General features: G+C 32.2%; 1 protein-coding gene and 1 non-coding gene across 3 annotated transcripts in view; one reads left to right on the top strand and one right to left on the bottom strand.

Moving 5' to 3' along the window:
- The window catches only part of TAB3 (TGF-beta activated kinase 1 (MAP3K7) binding protein 3), an 86,598-nt gene that overhangs the window by 47,038 nt on the left and 19,942 nt on the right, over positions 1-19,618 (bottom strand). Inside the window, exon 2 of one of the 2 annotated variants that reach the window (XM_051985051.1) lies at positions 18,758-18,843. The exons of the other annotated variant lie outside the window; for it this stretch is intronic. The gene's annotated coding sequence lies outside the window, so the exon portion shown is untranslated. The remainder of the gene's footprint in view (positions 1-18,757; positions 18,844-19,618) is intronic. 2 annotated transcript variants of the gene reach the window in all.
- LOC127558451 (U6 spliceosomal RNA) lies at positions 16,834-16,938 on the top strand. Its single transcript, XR_007952840.1, has one exon. It is a non-coding gene; the product is annotated as a U6 spliceosomal RNA (small nuclear RNA).

Genomic DNA, 19,618 nt, shown 5'->3' with positions numbered 1-19,618 from the left:
CACAACTCCACCAACAATACATTAGTGTACCAGTTTTCCCACATCCCCTCCAACGTTTATCATCTTCATAGCCAATCTGAGAGGTGTGAGGTAGTATCTTAGAGTAGTTTTAATTTGCTTTTCTGTAATTAATAGTGATAAAGAACACTTTTTCATATAACTATATTTGGCTTGAATTTTGTTATTTGAAAATTGTCTGTTCATATCCTTTGATCAATTGGGAAATGAAATTTGTATTCTTATAAATTCAACACAATTCCTTAATACATTTTAAAAATGAGATCTTTATCAGAAATATGGGCTATAAAGATTTTTTCCCAACTTTGTAATTTCCTTTTAATCTTGTTTCTGTTGGTTTTGTTTGTGCAAAACTTTATTTAATTTAATGTAATAATCCATTTTAACTTTTACAATATTCTCTAGTTCTTTAGTCATAAATTTCTCCCTTCTCCAAAGATGTGATAGGTAAATTATTCCAAGTTTTCCCAATTTGTTTATGGTATTATCCTTTATGCCCAAATCATGTGTCCATTTTGACCATATTTTGATATGGGGTGTGACAAAAAGGTCTATGCCTAGTTTCTGATATATTATTTTCCAATTTTCCCAACACTTTTTCTTATTCCAGAAGTGTAAGTTTGAGGATTTATCAAATATTAGATTGCTATAGGTCTTGTCATCAAGTAAATCTACTCCATTCCACTGATCCACCACTTTATTTCTTAGCCAGTACCCAATGGTTTTGATGACTAATGCTTTTTAATATAATTTTAGGTTTGGTACTGCTAAGCTACTATCATCTGTATTTTTTTCCCCATTAATTCCCTTGATATTCTTAACATTTTGCTCTTCCAAATGAATTTTATTAATTTTTTCTAGTTCTATAATGTTTTGGCAGTTTGGTATGGCAGTGAATGAACGAGTAGAACAATTTCGGCAGAATTGTCATTTTTATTATATTAGCTCAGCCTAGCCATAAACAATTCATATTTTTCCAACTATTTAGATCTGACTTTGTATGAGAAGTATTTCATAACTGTGTTCATACAGTGCTTGGATTTGTCTTGGCAGAAAGAACCCAAGTATTTTATTTTATCTACTGTAATTTTAAATGGTATTCCTCTTTCTATCTCTTGCTGATAGGCTTTGTTAGTAATATATAGAAACACTGATGATTTGTGTGCATTTAATTTATATCCCACAACTTTGCTAATGCTATGAATTGTTTTCAATAGGTTCTTGGGTGATTTTCTAGAATTCTCGAAGTATATCTTCATATCATTTACAAAAACCATAGTTTTATTTCTTAACTGCCTATTCCTTTCATTTCTTTTTCTTTTCTTGTTGCTAAAGCCAGAATTTCTAATATAATGTGGAACAATAGTGGTGATAATGGGCATTCTTATTTCACTTCTGTTCTTATTGGGAATGAGTCCAGCTTCTCTCCATTACAAATAATGCTTGCTGTAGATTTTGGATAAGATACTCTTATTATTTTAAGGAAAGCTCCCTTTATCCCTATGCTCTTTAGTGTTGTGAATAGGAATGGATGTTGTATTTCATTAAAAGCTTAGCATCTATTGAGATTATCATAGGATGGTAATAGTTTTCCTAATATTGAACCAGCTGCATTCCTGGCACAAATCCCATTTGGTCATAGTATATTATCCTGCTAAGTTACTGTAATTTCTTTACTAATATTTTATTTAAAATGTTTGGATCGATATTCATTAGGGAGATTGGTCTGTAACTAACTTTCTCTGTTTTGGCTCTTCCTAGTTTGTGTCACAGAAGGAATTTGGCAGTACTCTTTCTTTACCTATTTTTTTCCAAATAGTTTACATAGTATTGGAATTAAGTGTTTTTTATATGTTTGGTATAATTCACTTGTAATTTCATCTGGCCCTGAAGATTTTTTCTTAGGGAGTTCATTAATGATTTGTTCAATTTCTTTTTCTATGTAAGTGATTTATTTCCTCTTCTGTTAACCTAGGAAATTTGTGTTTTTCCAAATATTCATCCATTTCAGTTAGATTGTCAGACTTGCTGCCATACAGATGGGCAAAATACCTTCTAATTATTGCTTTAATTTCTTTGTCATTGGTGGCAAATTCACCCTTTTCATTCTTAATGCTGGTGATTTGTTTTTTTTTTTTTCTTTCCTTTTTTCTGATCAATAAGAAAAAGTTTATCTATTTTGTTGTTTTTGTTTTAATAAAACCAACTCTTAATTTTTTTCATAGTTTTTTTAGTTTCAATTTTATTAATCTTTCCTTTGACTTTCAGAATTTCTAATTTGGTATTTAATTGGGAGTTTTTAATTTGTTCTTTTTCTAACTTTTTTAGTTGCATGCCTAATTCACTGATCTCATCTCTCTCAATTTTATTCACGTAGCTATTTAAAGATATTTCCCCTAAGACCTGCTTTGGTTTCATCCCATAGGTTTTGGTATGTTGTCTCATTATCATTCTCTTGAATGAAATTATGGATTGTTTCTGTGATGTGATGTTTTGACCCACTTATTCTTTACATTTAGATTATTTAATTTTCAATTGGTTTTAGTCTTATCTTTCCTTGTTCCTTTTTATTGAATATAATTTTTATTGCATTGTGGTTTTAAAGGGAAGTATTTATTATTTCTGCCTTTCTGCATTTGATTGTAAGGTTTTTATGTTCAATTTTTGTGTAAGTAGCATGTATTGTTGTAAAGGGCTGAAACTCTTGAGTTCATGCACTGAGGTTTGGACAAGCAAGCACTTAAGGCTAATTACCAATTAGACAATACTCTATTAGCATTTGCTTGGAAAATGGCCTGTCTCACCATTCTGTGCTGGCTCAATCAGTTGGTGTATAGGGAGATTGGGAGGAGGGATTAGAAGGTGGAGTAGGACAAGCGAGTGTGACTCTGGGGGGTAGAAGAAAGAGGAGATTCCTGTGTCCACTCTCTCTTCTCTCCTTTCGACAAAGAATAAAGACCAAGGACTTTTGCTTATCCTGACTCCGGCTGATTCTAAAGTATCCAGGACACTAATGCGGTCTTCACATACTATTGAGAAAAAGGTATATTCCTTTCTGTCCTGACTATTCAATTTTCTCCAGAAGACCATCATCTTTAGGTTTTCTAGGATCCTATTTATTTCCTTAGTTTCTTTCTTGTTTATTTTGTGGTTCTGATTCTGAGAGAATATTAAGGTTCCCCACTAGAATGTTTTGCTGTCTATTTTTTTCTGTAACTGGCTTAAAATCTTCTCTAGGAATTTGCCTGCTTTACCACTTAATGCATACACATTTAGTAGCATTACTACTTCATTATTTAGGGTAGCCTTTATCAAGATGTATTTTCCTTCCTTATCTCTTTTAATAAGATCTATTTTTTTACATTTTGTTTTATCTGAGGATCAGAACTGTTACCCCTCTTTTTTTTTTTACTTCAGCTGAAGCATAATAAACTCTGTGGTAGCCTTTTACCTTTACTCTGTATGTATCTCACTGACTCAAATGTGTTTCTTGTAAACAACACATTATAGGATTCTGCTTTTTAATGCACTCTTATTTACTTCCATTTTATGGTTGAGTTCAACCCATTCACATTCACAATTATGATCACCAATTCTTTATTTTCCTCCATCCAATTTTCTCCCTGTATATACTTCTATTCTCTTTCCATTTTGTCCTCTGTCATTGTGGCTTTTTTTCCACCTTATCTTCTATCACCCTTTCCCTCCTTCTCTTACCTTTTCCCCTAGTGCCTCTACCTTCCCTTTTATCCTATCCCTTCCCCTTTCTTTCCTTTTTCTCCTCAAACTTCTTTATAGGGTTAGATAAATTTCTATACCCAATTGAATGACTATATTCTTTTAGAGCCAAAACTAATGATATCAAGCTTCAGACAAGGTTCATCCTCCTCTCTTCTTTCCCTAGCTTATAATAGATCTTTTGAACTCTTCATGTGAACTAACTTTCCCATTATACCTCCCTTTTTCTCTTTTTTCCCAATATAGACCTTTTTCCATTCTTTAATGTCTTTTTCTTTGATGTCAGCACATCATATTCACATTCACAACCATACCCTCTATCCATGTGATGTCCCTCTTTGTCTCTCCCAGTAACACAATTTTCAAGAGTTAGATATCATTTTCCCATCTAGGGATGTAAACAGATTAAACTTTAAATAATATATATTTTCCCCCTCTTGACTTTTCTATGCTTCTCGAGTCCTGTGATTGTAGACTAAATTTTCATTTAGTTTTGGCTTTTTCAATAAAAATAATTGAAAGTCGCTGATTTCATTGAGGCTGCACTGACTCCCCCAAAGGATGATGCTGAATCTCACTGAGTAGTTAATTTTTGGTTGTAATCCCAGGTCCTTTGCCTTCCAGAATATGATATTGCAGATTCTCTGATCCTTTATTTTAGAAGCTGCCAAATCCTGAGTAATTCTGACTGTTGCTCTTTAATATTTTGTTTTTGTCTGGCAACCTGCAGTATTTTTCCATTGAGATTATAGTTTTAGAGTTTCCCAACAATGTTCCTTGGGAACATTTCCTTGTAGGATCTCTTTCCAAAAGTGATCAATGGATTCTTTTAATCAGTATTTCCCCCTCATTTTCTAGACTATTGGGGACAATTTTCCTTAATGACCTCTTATAGAATGCTATCCAGAATCTTTTTTTGGTCATGGCCCTTAAGTAGGTCAATAATTTCATCTATTTACCAGGTTGGCTGTTTTTCCAATGAGGTGTTTCATATCTTCTTCCATTTTTTTATTTTTTTTTCATTTGAGTGATTCTTCCTGTCTCACAGAGTCATTAGCTTCCATTTGCCCTGTTCTACTTTTTAATATGTAATTTTCTTCAGTTATTTTTTGTATGTCTCTTTTCATTTGGTTTATTCTACTATTTAAGGAGTTGTTTTCTTCAGACAATTTCTTTCCTTCCTTTTGCAAACTGTTGACTCTCTCATGTATACCTCTCATTTCCTTTCTCATTTTTTCTTCTAGCTCTCTTATTTGCTTTTTGAAGTCTTTTATGGGCATCTGCAAGAAGCCACTTTGGGCTTGAGACCAATTTATCCCATTCTTTGAGATTTCCTCTGTGGACATCCTGTCTTCATCTGAGTCTGTTTTTTGGTCTGCCCTGTCACCATAGTAGCTTTCTATGGTCAAGGTTCTTTTATATTTTTTGCTTATTTTCCTTCCTTTTCTTTTGGTATTTCCTCTTTTTTTTTTTTTTTTTTTTTTTTTTTTTTTTTTTTTTTTAACTTTTAAGGTGCAGCTCTTCTCCTGAGGTAAAGGGGACACTGTCCCAAGCTTCCTGTGCAGCACCAAGCCTTGGCTTCAAGCACAGCACCCCTTTGTGTTTGCAGATTGTAGCTTTATCTGCTCTGTTCAGGAAACAGCCTGGTTTCCCAGCCTTCTGAGCTGGTACTGGAAGCTGCCCCTCTGCTGTGCTCTGCTTACTGAGCCAGGACTGAGGGTCTCAGTTACTATTTTGTTGTGATTAAGTTCTTCTCATCAGCTTTCCCAGAGTTAGTCTGACCTGGGCTGAACATGCTTTTCACTCTAGTTGACAATGACTTTTCCTGGAGTTCTTCCAGTCTATTTACCCAGGACCTACCAGCTTCCACCTTAAAGAATCCAAAAGCCTGGAATCTGATATTCCAAAAGGCAAAGGAATTTGGATTACAGCTAAGAATAAACTATCCAGCTAAAATGAGCATTATTTTTCAGCAGAGAAGATGGACATTCAATGATACCAGTGAATTTCATCTATTTCTAATGAAAAGATCAGAGCTGAAGTGTTTCTATTGGGCTTATATCCCAAAGAAATACTAAAGAAGGGAAAGGGACCTGTATGTGCCAAAATGTTTGTAGCAGCCCTATTTGTAGTGGCTAGAAACTGGAAAATGAATGGATGCCCATCAATTGGAGAATGGCTGGGTAAATTGTGGTATATGAATGTTATGGAATATTATTGTTCTGTAAGAAATGACCAGCAGGATGAATACAGAGAGGACTGGCGAGACTTACATGAACTGATGCTAAGTGAAATGAGCAGAACCAGGAGATCATTATACACTTCGACAACGATATTGTATGAGGACATATTTTGATGGAAGTGGATTTCTTTGACAAAGAGACCTGAGTTTCAATTGATAAATGACGGACAAAAGCAGCTACACCCAAAGAAAGAACACTGGGAAACGAATGTGAACTATCTGCATTTTTGTTTTTCTTCCCGGGTTATTTATACCTTCTGAATCCAATTCTCCCTATGCAACAAGAGAACTGTTCAGTTCTGCACACATATATTGTATCTAGGATATACTGCAACATATCCAACATATAAAGTACTGCTTGCCATCTAGGGGAGGGGGTGGAGGGAAGGAGGGGGAAAAAAATTGGAACAGAAACGAGTGCAAAGGATAATGTTGTTAAAAAAAAAAAAAAATTACCCTGGCATGGATTCTGTCAATATAAAGTAATTATTAAATAAAAATTAAAAAAAAAAAAAGAAAAGAAAAGATCAGAGCTGAATAAGAAATTTGATCTCCAAACACAAAATTCAAGAGAAGCATAAAAAAGGTAAAAGGGAAAGAACTCTTGAAATTCTTCCAGTCTACCTTGAGCGGCAAAGTGGTTTCATTCCAACAGACTCTGTTCAGAGGCTTGGTTTCATGTGGTTTTCAAGGAAAACAGGGAGCTCGTGCAGCTTCTTAGCTTTACTATGCCATCTTGACTCCACCCCCAGAAGTTTGATCATCTCTTAAGGAGATGGCTCCTAAACCTGGGCCAGTTTCTCTCTTTAATTCCAATTACCTACCATTCATTTTAAACTAAACATTCCACAGGTATGTCAAACTCAACAGGTCAAAAAGATAACTCATTTTTAGCATTTCCCCTCCCCCCAAAGCCCTTCATTATCTTTCTATTTTTAATGAGATCACCCTATTTTTCCAGTAATGAAGGTTCAATATCTCACATTGTCACTCACCCCACACATTTAAAAAGTTGCAAAATTCTGGCAAATTTACTTCTACAAATCTCTCACATAGCCATTATCTTTAAAATTCTCAATCACCTGGACTATTAAAAGAGCTTCCTGGTTTCACTGTTTGCTTCAATTTTCTCTCCTTTCTAATCTATTCTCTACACAGATACCAAATGATTTTCCTAAAATACAGGTTTAACAAAGTTAAGCCTATAGTATCTGGTGGGATAAACTATAAACTCATGATCATGATTGGGGGCATTAAAATATTACAAATATAAAAATATGAAGCACTCAGGTCCAGATGGAGTTATAAGTGACTTTAAAAAATGATTAATTTCAATATTGTACAAACTTTTTACAACAAAAGAGGAAAAGAAGAGATTTTTCTTAATTCTTCTATAATACAAATATGGCTTTTCTACCTAAATCAAGGAGAGTTAAAGCATGGAAAGAAAATTGTAGACCATTAATCTCTAACAAATATTGAAAAAATATTAAATAACACAAAAGAGGAAACGAAAGTATATTTTAAAGATTACATATGATACCTAAATTCATTTAAATCATAAATGAAATATTGGATCAATAAGGAAACTAAAAAAATGGAACCTGTTAATAACAAATTAAAAACTGCATGATTAAATAGATGCTGAAAAGGATTTGGACAAAAACACTCATTTCTACTTTTTAAAAAACTCACTAGAAAGACTAGGAATAAATGAACATTTTCTTAATTTTTAGCTCAGTACAAGGGGGAAAAAGTGAATAAGCAAATAAAAAGAAGAAATAAAACTTTCAGTTTTTACAAATAACATAGTCTAAAGAAAAATAAAGAATAAACAAAATAATTAAAATTAATCCAAAATAATTTTGGTAACATCACAAGTAACATCAAAAATAAATCTATATAAATCATTTGTATATTACCAACAAAATTCAGCAGGAAAAGTTAGAAAGAGAATTTGCATTTAAAATAACTACAGAATCAACAAAATATTGGGAAATCTATCAAGACACATGTAAATCAAAGGAATAAAACTACAAACCATTATTTACAGAAATCCAGATACAAATAATTGGAGAACATGACAATATTAAAAAAAAAAAAAAAACTACCTAGTTACTTAGATTATTCAGTGCTATACAAATCAAACTAGCAATGGGTCTCTTTAAAGAAAAAGAAAAAGTAATAACAAAATTTATCTGAGGAAAAAAATTATCAATTATCAATTATAAGTATACCATAAATATCAACATTTATCAAACTTATTTCATATCAATTATAAAGAAGCAACCAAAGATGTAATGTTCAATAAAATTCAAAGATTCAAACTTCTAGGATAAGGAGATAATTTGACCATTTGCTCAGAATACTGTCAAGTAGCATGGTGTTAGATCAATGATATTGGATATAAACCATTTCACACTACACAGCAACAAACACCCCAATGGATTCATGAGATTCAAGATATAAGATTACACCTAAATTAGAAAAGAAAAAAATAATTTTCACAACTGGATAAAAAAGAATTGATGGCAAAACAAGGAAGAGAGGATTCCACAGAAGATAAAATGGGAAATTTTTATTAGATACAATTAAAGCATTCTTGCACCAATAAGATGAAAGAAATTAAATTTAGAACAGTAACAAAAATGGGGAAAACAAGAGAAATTTGACAAAGATCTCAAATCTAATGCATATAAGGCACTGATAAAAAAATATAAGAATATTCCCTGACAAATAAGTGGTCAAAAGATATGAACAATTAACAAAGAAATTCAAACTATCAATAAGCATATGAAAAAAATTCCAAATCATGAATAATTAGAGAAATGTAAATTAAAATAGCCCTATGATTCTACCACATAGTCAACAGATTGTTAAAGATGACAAAAAAAGGCAAATGAAAACTCAGTTAAAGAGAGTGTGGTAAAATTCTTCAATCATTAGAGTGGTGTTGATAAAGCTGTGAATTATTGATCCAATAAACTCCTTGAGGACAGGAATTGTCTTTTGTCTCTTTTTGTAACCTCACTGTTTAGTACAGTGGCTGAGAAATAAAAGGAACTTATTTAATGATTACCAACTATTTAGAACTATTCAGAACAGACTATTTAGAAAAGTCACAAAACTACATATCCCATCACCTAGAGGTAATATTAGTGGGTCTATATCCAAAAAGATCAAAAAAAGAGGAAAAGAATTAAATGTACAACATTCATAGCTGCTCTCTGTTATAAGCAAAGAAATGGGACCTAAGAAAAATGCTACCAAAATAAGGAATGAATGAACAAAACACATTATATAAATGTAATAGACCACTACTCCTATGAAATAATGAAAGGTATTGCTTCAGAACAACCTGGGAACACTTGTATAAACTGATGCAGGTGAAGTGAGAAGAAAATTAAACAATAAAAATAACCAATGCTTATTTGTTAAAAAGTCTTCTCAACTTGAGAGGCAGGGTAGTATAAAAGACAGAAGTGCTAGGGATAGGGTTGCCAAAAAAAAAAAAAAAATTATAAATGAACAGTAAAGAACAGAAGGTAGACCAGAAGGAATCATAGACAAGCAGAACAGTTTTGAAGGTGACATGTTGCATTTTATACTTAAAAAGAAAAGCAAGCTATATATATTGCAAATTAATGCTTTATGGACAATTTTTGTTCTTCTGGGTATATTTAGGCCTTCCTTTTGTTTGATGCTCAAGTTCAGAATAAAATTTTTTAAAAAGACTCAAATACCAGTGTGATATAAACAAGGTTAGACTTGGTCAAAGGAAGGCTTGATATCTAATATGATAAAAGTCCAGTTCCATAATGAATTAAAAAATATAATTCAATGCCAAATTATGTCAAACTAGAAACTGCATTAAGAAAATAAGAATGCATATTGCATATACACATTTTTCAAAGATATAAAAAGTTTTCAGATTTGTTATACATATCAATGAATTATTTTATTTGTGCCATTTAATTTGTATACCACTCTTTTTTTTTTTTTTTTTTTTTTTTGGAAGAAAGAAGAAAAGGTACATAAGCAACAATAGCTAAAGGATTGTGGGATTTTTTTTCATCCCAATTCTAACACATTGCTTCCACTAAGGCAAACACGTTAAAAATAATGCAAATACAATGTTGAAAAACTCACATCAGATACAGTAAATTATAGTTGAAATAATTTCTATACATTCCTAGCTATAAGTATGAAATGCACATACTTCCATAAACAATAAAAGCTCAATGGCACTTGATGTCTGTTATTTTACGATCAACCTCATTAAGTTCGGAAAGTTTCATCAACTAGAAGACTGGCCACCAAGAAATGAAATTTGTAAAACAGAAAATTCATAACGCTTGGCTACTAAGGTATAAAGAGTTAACAACCTACAAAAACAAACAAGGTATCCAGAGTAACAAAATCACAAATAATTCATAGTAAATATAAAAGTAATTATTATTGTTCTAACATTTCATTTATGTTTCCAATTTTTTACAATCCCATTTGGGGTTTTCTTGGCAAAAATAGAAAGATTTGCCATTTCCTTCTCCAACTCATTTTACAGATCAGGAAACCGAGGCAAATGGGCTTAAATGACTTGCCTGGGGTCACCCAGGTAGGTCTGAGGTAACATTTGAACTCTGAAAAATCAGTCTTCCTGAATCTAGACAGGGTGAACTCTACCTATTGCTAACTACTTGTTCTAATTAACAGCATTTACATTTAGGGTTACAGAGTATTTTTTCATCTATTATCTCATTTAATCCTCACAACTCTGGCAAGTAGGTGCTATTATTATACTCATTTTACAGATGAGGAATGAGAGAAGTTAAGTGACCTGTTCAGTCATAAAGCTATTAAGTATCTGAACCTGCAGTTGAACTTAGGTCTTCTGGAATCCAAATCCAGTCCTCTACTAACTGTGCCACCCAGATGTATGTTCATTAAAATTTATCTCATAAGTTAGCTCAGTTATACTGGTCCTCTCCTTTGAGAACCTAGGAAAGTAAAGTTGATTACATTTTCTTATAAATTTGTTTCATTATCTAATATCAATTTGAATGTGAAAATATTCTTATGTACATAGAAAACTGAATATCCCAAATGACAACTTATTTTGTTTTATTTGTGCCAGTGACATTTGCCACAAAAAATATATTTGCATAAAATTTTGGTACTCTGATTTAATTACGATTTCTAAAATGTAATAATTAAGCAGTGTCTTTTTTTGATTTTCAATATTCTATGGATTAAAGAGATAATATTTCAAAAAGTCTGTGATTCTATAAAAATCGAATTTTAAACAATTTTATCAATTTTGGATCATGGACATTTTGGAACAGAAAGGGTCTTTGGAAATCTTTATTTAGAATTAATAAACTAAGATCCAGAGAAGTTAATTTGTCCAAAATCACATAGTAAGAGGTTGTGGCAAAACCAGGACTAAAACACAGGTATCCTGGCTCCAAGTATAGTGCTACTTGCATCATACTTCACTGACTATAGAAATATATGAAAATTTCAAGTCAGATATAAGGTTTTATAGTATCAAAGATGACATGCTTTTTTCAGGGCATAGATCAGGGGTCCTCAAACTACGGCTCGCAGGCCAGATGCGGCAGCTGAGAACGATTATTCCCCTCAATCAGGACTATGAAGTTTCTTTATTTAAAGGCCCACAAAACAAAGTTTTTATTTTTACTATAGTCTGGCCCGCCAACAGTCTGAAGGACAGTGAACTGGCCCCCTATTTAAAAAGTTTGAGGACTCCTGGCATAGATTATAGTCTCAGTAGATTATTTCTAATGTGTTTCTAGCAAGGCTAAATTCAGACAGCAATTGCAATTCAGTACTTTTTTAAAAAATAAGCACATGCACAGAATACTGACAAATAACATGACAAAATTGAAGTGTTTGATAATTATTTCACATTTTACCAAAAGTTTACCAAGCTAAAAAGTCTTAACTTTTCCCAATTTTGAGGATGCCGTTTTGAAGCTAAGATAAACATATTGCCTTATACTGTTACCTGTATAAATTATGACTCTCTAAAATGCAAATAGTTATCTTCACCATGCCTAACAAAAGGTTAAGTTCATTAATTCATTCATTCCTGAAGTTTATTTAGTATATTTTATACTGGTGCATGGCACCATTAATGTTTCTATTATTGATATGGTCGATGGTGCCTGTAGTTTTCCTAATACTCCAGTCTGTATATACCTTTGGAATATATTACTGTAATCTCCTTGCTAACATTATACTATTACATTAATATTCAATAGAGAAACTGGTTTAGTTTTTTTTCTCTATGTCTGATTTAGGTATCCATATTTGTGTCACAGAAAGAATTTGAAGGCATTCCATCTATTTTTTTTCAAACACTTTATGCAATATTAGAGCTATTCTTTAAATTTTTGGTAGAATTCATTTATAAAACCATCTAGTCCTAGTTATTTTTCCCCCTTAGGGAATTCTTTGGGCCTTTTCAATTTCTTTTTCCAAGATAGGATTATTAAGTATTCTATTTACTCTTTTGTTAATCTGAATAATTTATGTTTTTATAAATATTAATCTATTTTATTTAGATTTTAAGTTGTATTGGCAAATAGCAAAGGAAACTATTTCCTAACAATTCCTTTTTTTCCTTCTTCATTAATTATGCATTCAATCTTTTCATTTTTGATACTGGTAATTTGGTTTTCTCTATTTTTAGTCAAATTAGCCAATGGTTTACCTATTTTTTAAAAATCCCCACTTTTATTTATTAAGTCAAAGCTGTCATTGCTGACAATTGATTTGAATTTAGTTTGAATTTTGTGGCTCTTGGTTATTTTGAAGTTTAATTAGGGATTTTCAAGTTTGGGGTTTTTTTTTACTTGCATATCTAGTTCAATGACCTATTCTCACACTCTGTTATTGATGTAAGGAGATAGAATTTTCCCCTAAGTACTGTTTTGGCTGCATTCCACAAATATTTACATGTTGTTTCACTATTGTCATTATCTTTAATTAAATTATTTCTATGATTTACTCTGATCCATCCATTCTTTAGGATTAGAATTAGATTTCAATTAATTATTAATCTAGGTTTCAAATTTCTTTATTGAATATAATTTTTATTACATTAGGATCCAAAAAAGATGAATTTAAAATTTATACTTTTCTATATTTACTTGTCAAGTTTTTATGTCCTAATACATAGTCAATTTTTGTGGACACATCACATACAACTGAAAAACAGATATACTCATTTCTCTTTCCTTTCATTATTTCTCAGAAATATATGATATCTAAGTTTTCTAAAATTCCATATTCAATTCTTTAACTTTATTCTTATGTTTAGATTTATCAAAGTCTAAGGGGATAAGCTGAGATATCCAATTTTTATATTTTACAATCTTATTTCATCATATAATTCATTTTTTTCCTTTAAAAATCTGGATGCTACATCATTTGGTACAGATATGTTCAGTACTGATAGTGGTTTTGTTCCAGCCCTTTATTTTAACTATGTCTAACTTTCTATTTCAAGCGTGTTTCTTGTAAACTACATTATTGCTAGAATATGGATGTTAATTCATTCTATCATATATATTTTATTAATTCATCTCATTCATTTTCACAGTTATGATTAACTGCATATTTCCCTCCATCCTATTCTCTTTTATTTATTTGTCCTCTTTTTTATCCCAAACCCTGTTCAATAGATTGTTTTTCCTCTATTTGCCTTCTTCCCTCAAAGAGCCAATTCAGGTGAATGAAGTTTAAGTGTTACCCACTGCCCCCTCTCCACTGTCCTCTCCACTTTATAAACTCTTCCTTGCATATCTCATTCATGTGAGATAACTCTTCCTCTCCCTTCCCCTTTTTCCAGGACATTCCTCTTTCCCATTCTTTCATTCTTCTTTTGAAATTATCCCCCAAGAAACACATCTATATTTGACACACAGGGCCTTTTCTGAAGGCATTCTACTAATTCTTTCCACTAGTGCTTCCTTCCCCTCTTTCCTCCAAAATTCTGAGAAATTTTCTTTTATTATTTTTAACATTATAGCATTTAAGCTTTTTATCGTGTTGTTTTGAAAGATCTATCACATGTTGTCAAACCATATCTATAGCTTTTGCTTTAAAAGTAAAATCATATGTTCTTTGTTTCAACATTGTTTCTCTTTCCTTCCATTTATTATTTTTTTTTTTTTTTGAAAATGAGTTTATCCTCTCACACAGAAAGAGAGTATAGAGTCTACTCACAGGCCCAAACCCATTATTGATTGACACAGAACTTGCTCCATTTCCAACTGGGGCTAGTTCCTGTTTCCTTAGATTAACAGATGGCTTCCTGATAAAAGGGGTTCTTTATATAATGCCAAACTTAGGACACCTGATCAGTTTAGTCCATGGTAGCTCAGAATGCCTACATTAAAGTGTTCCCACCAAGTTGTGAACTAACCCAACCATTCTGGAGAGCTAATTTAGAACTATGTCCAAAGGGCCATAAAATTCTGCAAACCTTTAATCTGGCAATACCACTGCTAGGTCTATATTCACACACACACCCTCCCAGCCCCCCAAGAAAAAGGGAGCAAAAGGACCTATTTGTACAAAAACATTTATAACATAGGGTGGCTAAAAACTAGAAAAGAAAGGGATGCCCATCAATTGAGGAATGGCTAAAAAAAAGCTGTGGTATAGAATTGTAATGAAACATTATTATGCTATAAGAAATGAAAGAAGGATGATTTCAGAAAAACTTAGAAAGCCTTACATGAACTGATGAATAGTGAAGCAAACAGAACCAGGTAAATGTTGCACATAGTAACAGCAATATTATTTGACGAAGAATTATAAATGACTTAGCTATTTTTAACAATACAGAGATCTAAGACAATCCCAAAGGACTTAATAATGAAGCATACTATCAGCCTACATAGAATGAGCTAATATTGAATGAATACAAAGTGAAATATGCTATTTTTCACTTTCATTCATTTTTTTCTTTTATTTCTTTTATTCTACTCTTCTTGTACAAAATTACTTCTATGGAACAACTGCATATGTATAGTTTGTATCTACTTATTGTTTCAGGGAGAAAGAAGGGGAAGGAAGAGAAGAAGAGAGGGATGGAATTCGAATTCTGAACTTTAAATAAAAATGTTTAAAAATTTTAAAAATAGGGGCAGCTAGGTGGAAGAGTGGATAGAGTACCAGCTCTGAAAATCAGGAGGACCCAAATTCAAATCTGATTTCGGACACTTGACATTTCCTAGTTGTGTGACCCCAACTGTCACTTGACCCCAACTGCCTCAGCAAAAAAGAAAGAAAAAAAAAAAGAAAAGAAAAAGAAAAAAAATTTAAAAGAAATAGAGGCTGAGATTCCCAGCATGGGTCACCAGAGCCTAGCCTTTTACATCTTTAGTCAGATTCTTCCCTGCTACTATTTCTATATTCCAAATATGTCAACAATCTTTTTTTTGCTTCTTTGGAGAAAATCTCTACCATGGATTTAAATTATTTTTCTAATTTCCTAATTCATTTTATTTCTACAGTAGAAGCTATAACTTCTGACCTTCCTAAAATTTTTAAATGGATTTTATTTCTCTTTTGAACCATTCTGGAATTTCTTCTTGATTCATACTCTCCTGGAATTCCCTGTTTCATTAAATACTATGTCACTTCTTTTGCTTCATATCTGTTTAGAAAGTTTTAAAATCAAGTTTAGTACTCATCACCTTAGGTTAGAATACTCTGTGAAAACTTATCTATTTATGCTATGATTTTTTGGCTCAGTTTTCTTCAATTTTTTTTCTTTATATTCTCCCATCTTCTCACTTCTGAATCCTGCCCATTTTGTGGCACATACATCATCTCCCCCTAATTAATAGTCTTCAGCCTCTTCTTACATTGGGAGATTGGCCCGAGTTCCAATCCTGTATAATGGAGGGTGAACCTCTGCTAGGTTTTCCATAAAAGCCATCCATACTGGTTTCTAGTCGTTCTTCCTTTTCATCTCTAGCTGGAATGAATCAGTTATCAGCCACTTTTTGCAAGGGAAAGAAAGAATATGCCAGAAAATCTCTAGTCTTGAAAGTCCCTAATATTAGGCTGAGCTTAGATAAAATACTTCCTTCCCTTATTCCTCCTCATTTGATTGGAGAATATACATAGAGGGAATCATTGTCTGTCATTTGTTTCAGGGGACAAGCAGAAGATGAGGTGTATTAGCCATTTTCTGCAGTCTAAGAGGATTCTAATTTTCTGGATTCCAAGCAAAAATACACAGGTTAACAGGTATATAGCCACCAGGAGTGTGAAAAATAATGGGGACGTATACTAGGTGAGTATTTTTAAAATTAGCATTTTACTATTTTAATTCAAAAGAATTTTACCTTATCAGTGTTTTGTTTTGTTTTGTTTGGGGGGGAGGGGAGGGAGGAGTGTTACCAGTCTATATATGGTACATAAATCCTCTTTAGATTTTTTTTGAGTCAATGAATTTGAAGAAAATTCTTAGGCCTTAACATTTTTAGTCCTAAACACTGAGAAATATGGATCCACAGATTTATATTGGTTTTTAGCATAAAAGAACATCTATGATAAGCATATGCCTTTTGTCACAGAAATCACACGAAATCCAAGTCAAGTAGAGTTTTTCTACAAATGCTAAAGTCTTCCAGATGCTCCTTCACAGATGGTATTATGCTCCAGAATACTGCAAAATCTCTTAAATTAGATCCATAATCACTTTAAAGATTCTGACCTAACTATACAAACAGGAAAAGAACAAGTGGATGAAAAACAGAACTAAATGGACAATCAAGATACCTTGGGCAAGAGTTGGCTTCAACAGCACAGATGCAAAAACTAAAATGATATAGAGAAAATTATCACTGCCCCAGACTAAGGATGACATGCAAATTTGTGAATTGTTGCATATTTTTCTTTCATTTTTTTGAGTCTTCTTGTACAAAATGAATAATATGTAAATATTTTACATTATTGAACATGTATAATCTGTACCAGATTGTTAACCATATATGAAGAGAGCAGGAGAAATAAAATTTGGAACTCAAAATTCCAAAAACAAAGTTTAAAATTGTTTGAACATGTAAGTGGAAAAAAGTAAAAATACTTTAAAAAATATATTATATATATATATATATCTCTTGGACAATCACTGAGAAATGACAAGTTGAATACAGAATTGAAAAGAAGGAAGAAAGTGGGCTAGACAACGATTAGGAAACTGATCTTTTTTTTTTTTTTTATTCCAAGCTTTTCCCTGAAACAAAGAACTATATATTACAAGTCTTGTATAGCTACAAGAAAAAGAATTCTACAGTTTCCAAAAAATTGAAACAGAAGTATATAGGGATGGAAGAAGATGGGTAGTGGTAAAGTGAACAAGCAACACATTACAGGGATTAGAAAGGACCAACAATGTAAAGTTTAAAAAAAAAGAAAAAAAGACATAAAAGCAAAAATAAGGGAAGCAAGATCCACATAACCTATACATGTCAAAAGAACAAAAGGTCTCAAGAGGTTAGGTCAATCCTACCATGACACATTTATGAAAGATCATGGAAAAAATTTTCCAGGAAAGGAAGGCATAAATGTATAGCAATATGCAACCTTGGAGGGAATATCCATATTTAAGAGATTATAGATCCATCTGAATATAACAGAGTACTAGAAATTAGAGGCCAAGAAAATTTTAAATGTTACCAAAAATGGGGCAGCTAGGTCGCGCAGTGTATAGAGTATCAGCCCTGAAGTCAGGAGGAGCAGAGTTAAAATCTGGTCTCAGACACATAACACTTCCCTAATTGTGTAACCCTGCACAAGTTACTTAACCTCAAGTGCCTGGGGGTGGGAGGAAAGGGAGAAGGTTACAAAAAATAAATCCTCTAGAAACTACGTCAACAGTGTGGTCTTTCTCAATATTGATTCATCAGCCATTCACAGAAATTAAGATTTATCATCATTATATCTTTTAAAAAGAATAATGTCCTTATTTTCTTTTCAAAAAGCTAAATTTATTCATGTTTTTGGCATTGTTACCTAAATTATATTTTCTTTTGAAAATAAGAAAAATAAACTTAAATCTAGGAAATTGATGAATAAGTATGAACTCAATCAAAAAAAAAAAAAATGGATTATGTGGTGACCAATTCCACTCCAACAAAATTTTGATTTAGTTTTTTTATTATATTTCCCAAATCAAAAACTGGTCTATCACAGCAAATTTGGGATTTCCTATCATTAATCTACTTCTTAGAAATTCTACTCACAAAAAGTCAACTGCTAAGAAACCTCAAAAGGGAAAAAGAATATTCTTTCCATTTCACCCACATGACAGTATGCATGATAGATAGGCCTTCTGTCTCCCAGTTCCTATAATTCTAATAAGGATCTTTATTAGACTTGGGATCCCATACTCCAAGAAGCAGATTTATACCTAAAACATACTTTTCAGTTCACAGTATCAAAACAACAGCAATTACTTCCTTACAATCCTGGTCCAAAGCCTTAATCTCAAATCAAAAGAGGCAGTCAACTATCAATTCTTTATATCACTGCCCAAAACACAATTAAGTGAAAATACTGAATGGATTAGAAAGTCATTTTTAGATCACTAGAATCATTAAAAATAAATAAATAAAACTAAAAACACAAACTACAGCAATAAAATTTAATTGGCAAAACAAGAAAAATTTTTTGCAAGGCTATAAAAGGAATGTGACATATAAGAAATCTTACCTTTGTTTTTTAATTGATAAGGACTTATGTAGGGTACTACATATCCAGTCTGGAGTACCAAAGACGAAATCGGGGGATAACTCAAGCTGCAAAGAGCAAGTACACTGAATTACAAAGATTTTTTTTTTCCATGTCTTATTGGTGCTTTAAAAAAATAATAATAATAAATCACTGTCACGCTGTGACAAATAAACTACCCAAAAAGAATCCTTATTTGTAAACAATAAATAGAGTTAAGCAAAATGTTATCCCAATACAATCATACTCTACAAATAATATACATGTATTTGCAGAGATTTAAACACATATATAAACAGCAGATATAAAGGGAAAAAATATATGTAAAAGGTTTTTATGTAAAGGAAAGCAGTCAATTACTCATGCAGTGTACTAGAAATTTAAGGAACAAAATTTGGTTAAATCAGTTTGATAATCATTTTGCCCTGCCTGGCATTTACTCCTGGCTAGTCTTTGTGATTGAGAAGGAAAATGCAATCTATATAAAAAAGGTTAATACCAAGTCAAGGCAGGCACCAATGGTTTTTTGGAAGTCTGGAGCTTCACAGAAAGTTAACAGAGATACTGCAGCTGCAAACTTGGCAAGCTACTGAGTCCCTGCTGCTCAGAGAGATGCGAAAGCTTTAAATAACTTCCGATAATGTTGCAAAGAGGCATCCAGCCCTGGTGCAGGTTTATTAAATTTTAATGACCCTACGCATAAAACCAAACTGAGGCCCTTTAAAAGTCACAGAAATGAACTCAAGGTCTTTACATTTAAATGACACCATGCTGAGACTAGGTAGTTCTCTGGCACATTGAAGGGAACTATTTTATGTTCCCACAGTTTAGTATGCAACACTC

This window comes from Antechinus flavipes, chromosome 3 (genome assembly GCF_016432865.1).
Source record: "Antechinus flavipes isolate AdamAnt ecotype Samford, QLD, Australia chromosome 3, AdamAnt_v2, whole genome shotgun sequence".
NCBI lineage: Eukaryota > Metazoa > Chordata > Mammalia > Dasyuromorphia > Dasyuridae > Antechinus > Antechinus flavipes.
This window is presented reverse-complemented; position numbering and strand designations above follow the sequence as displayed.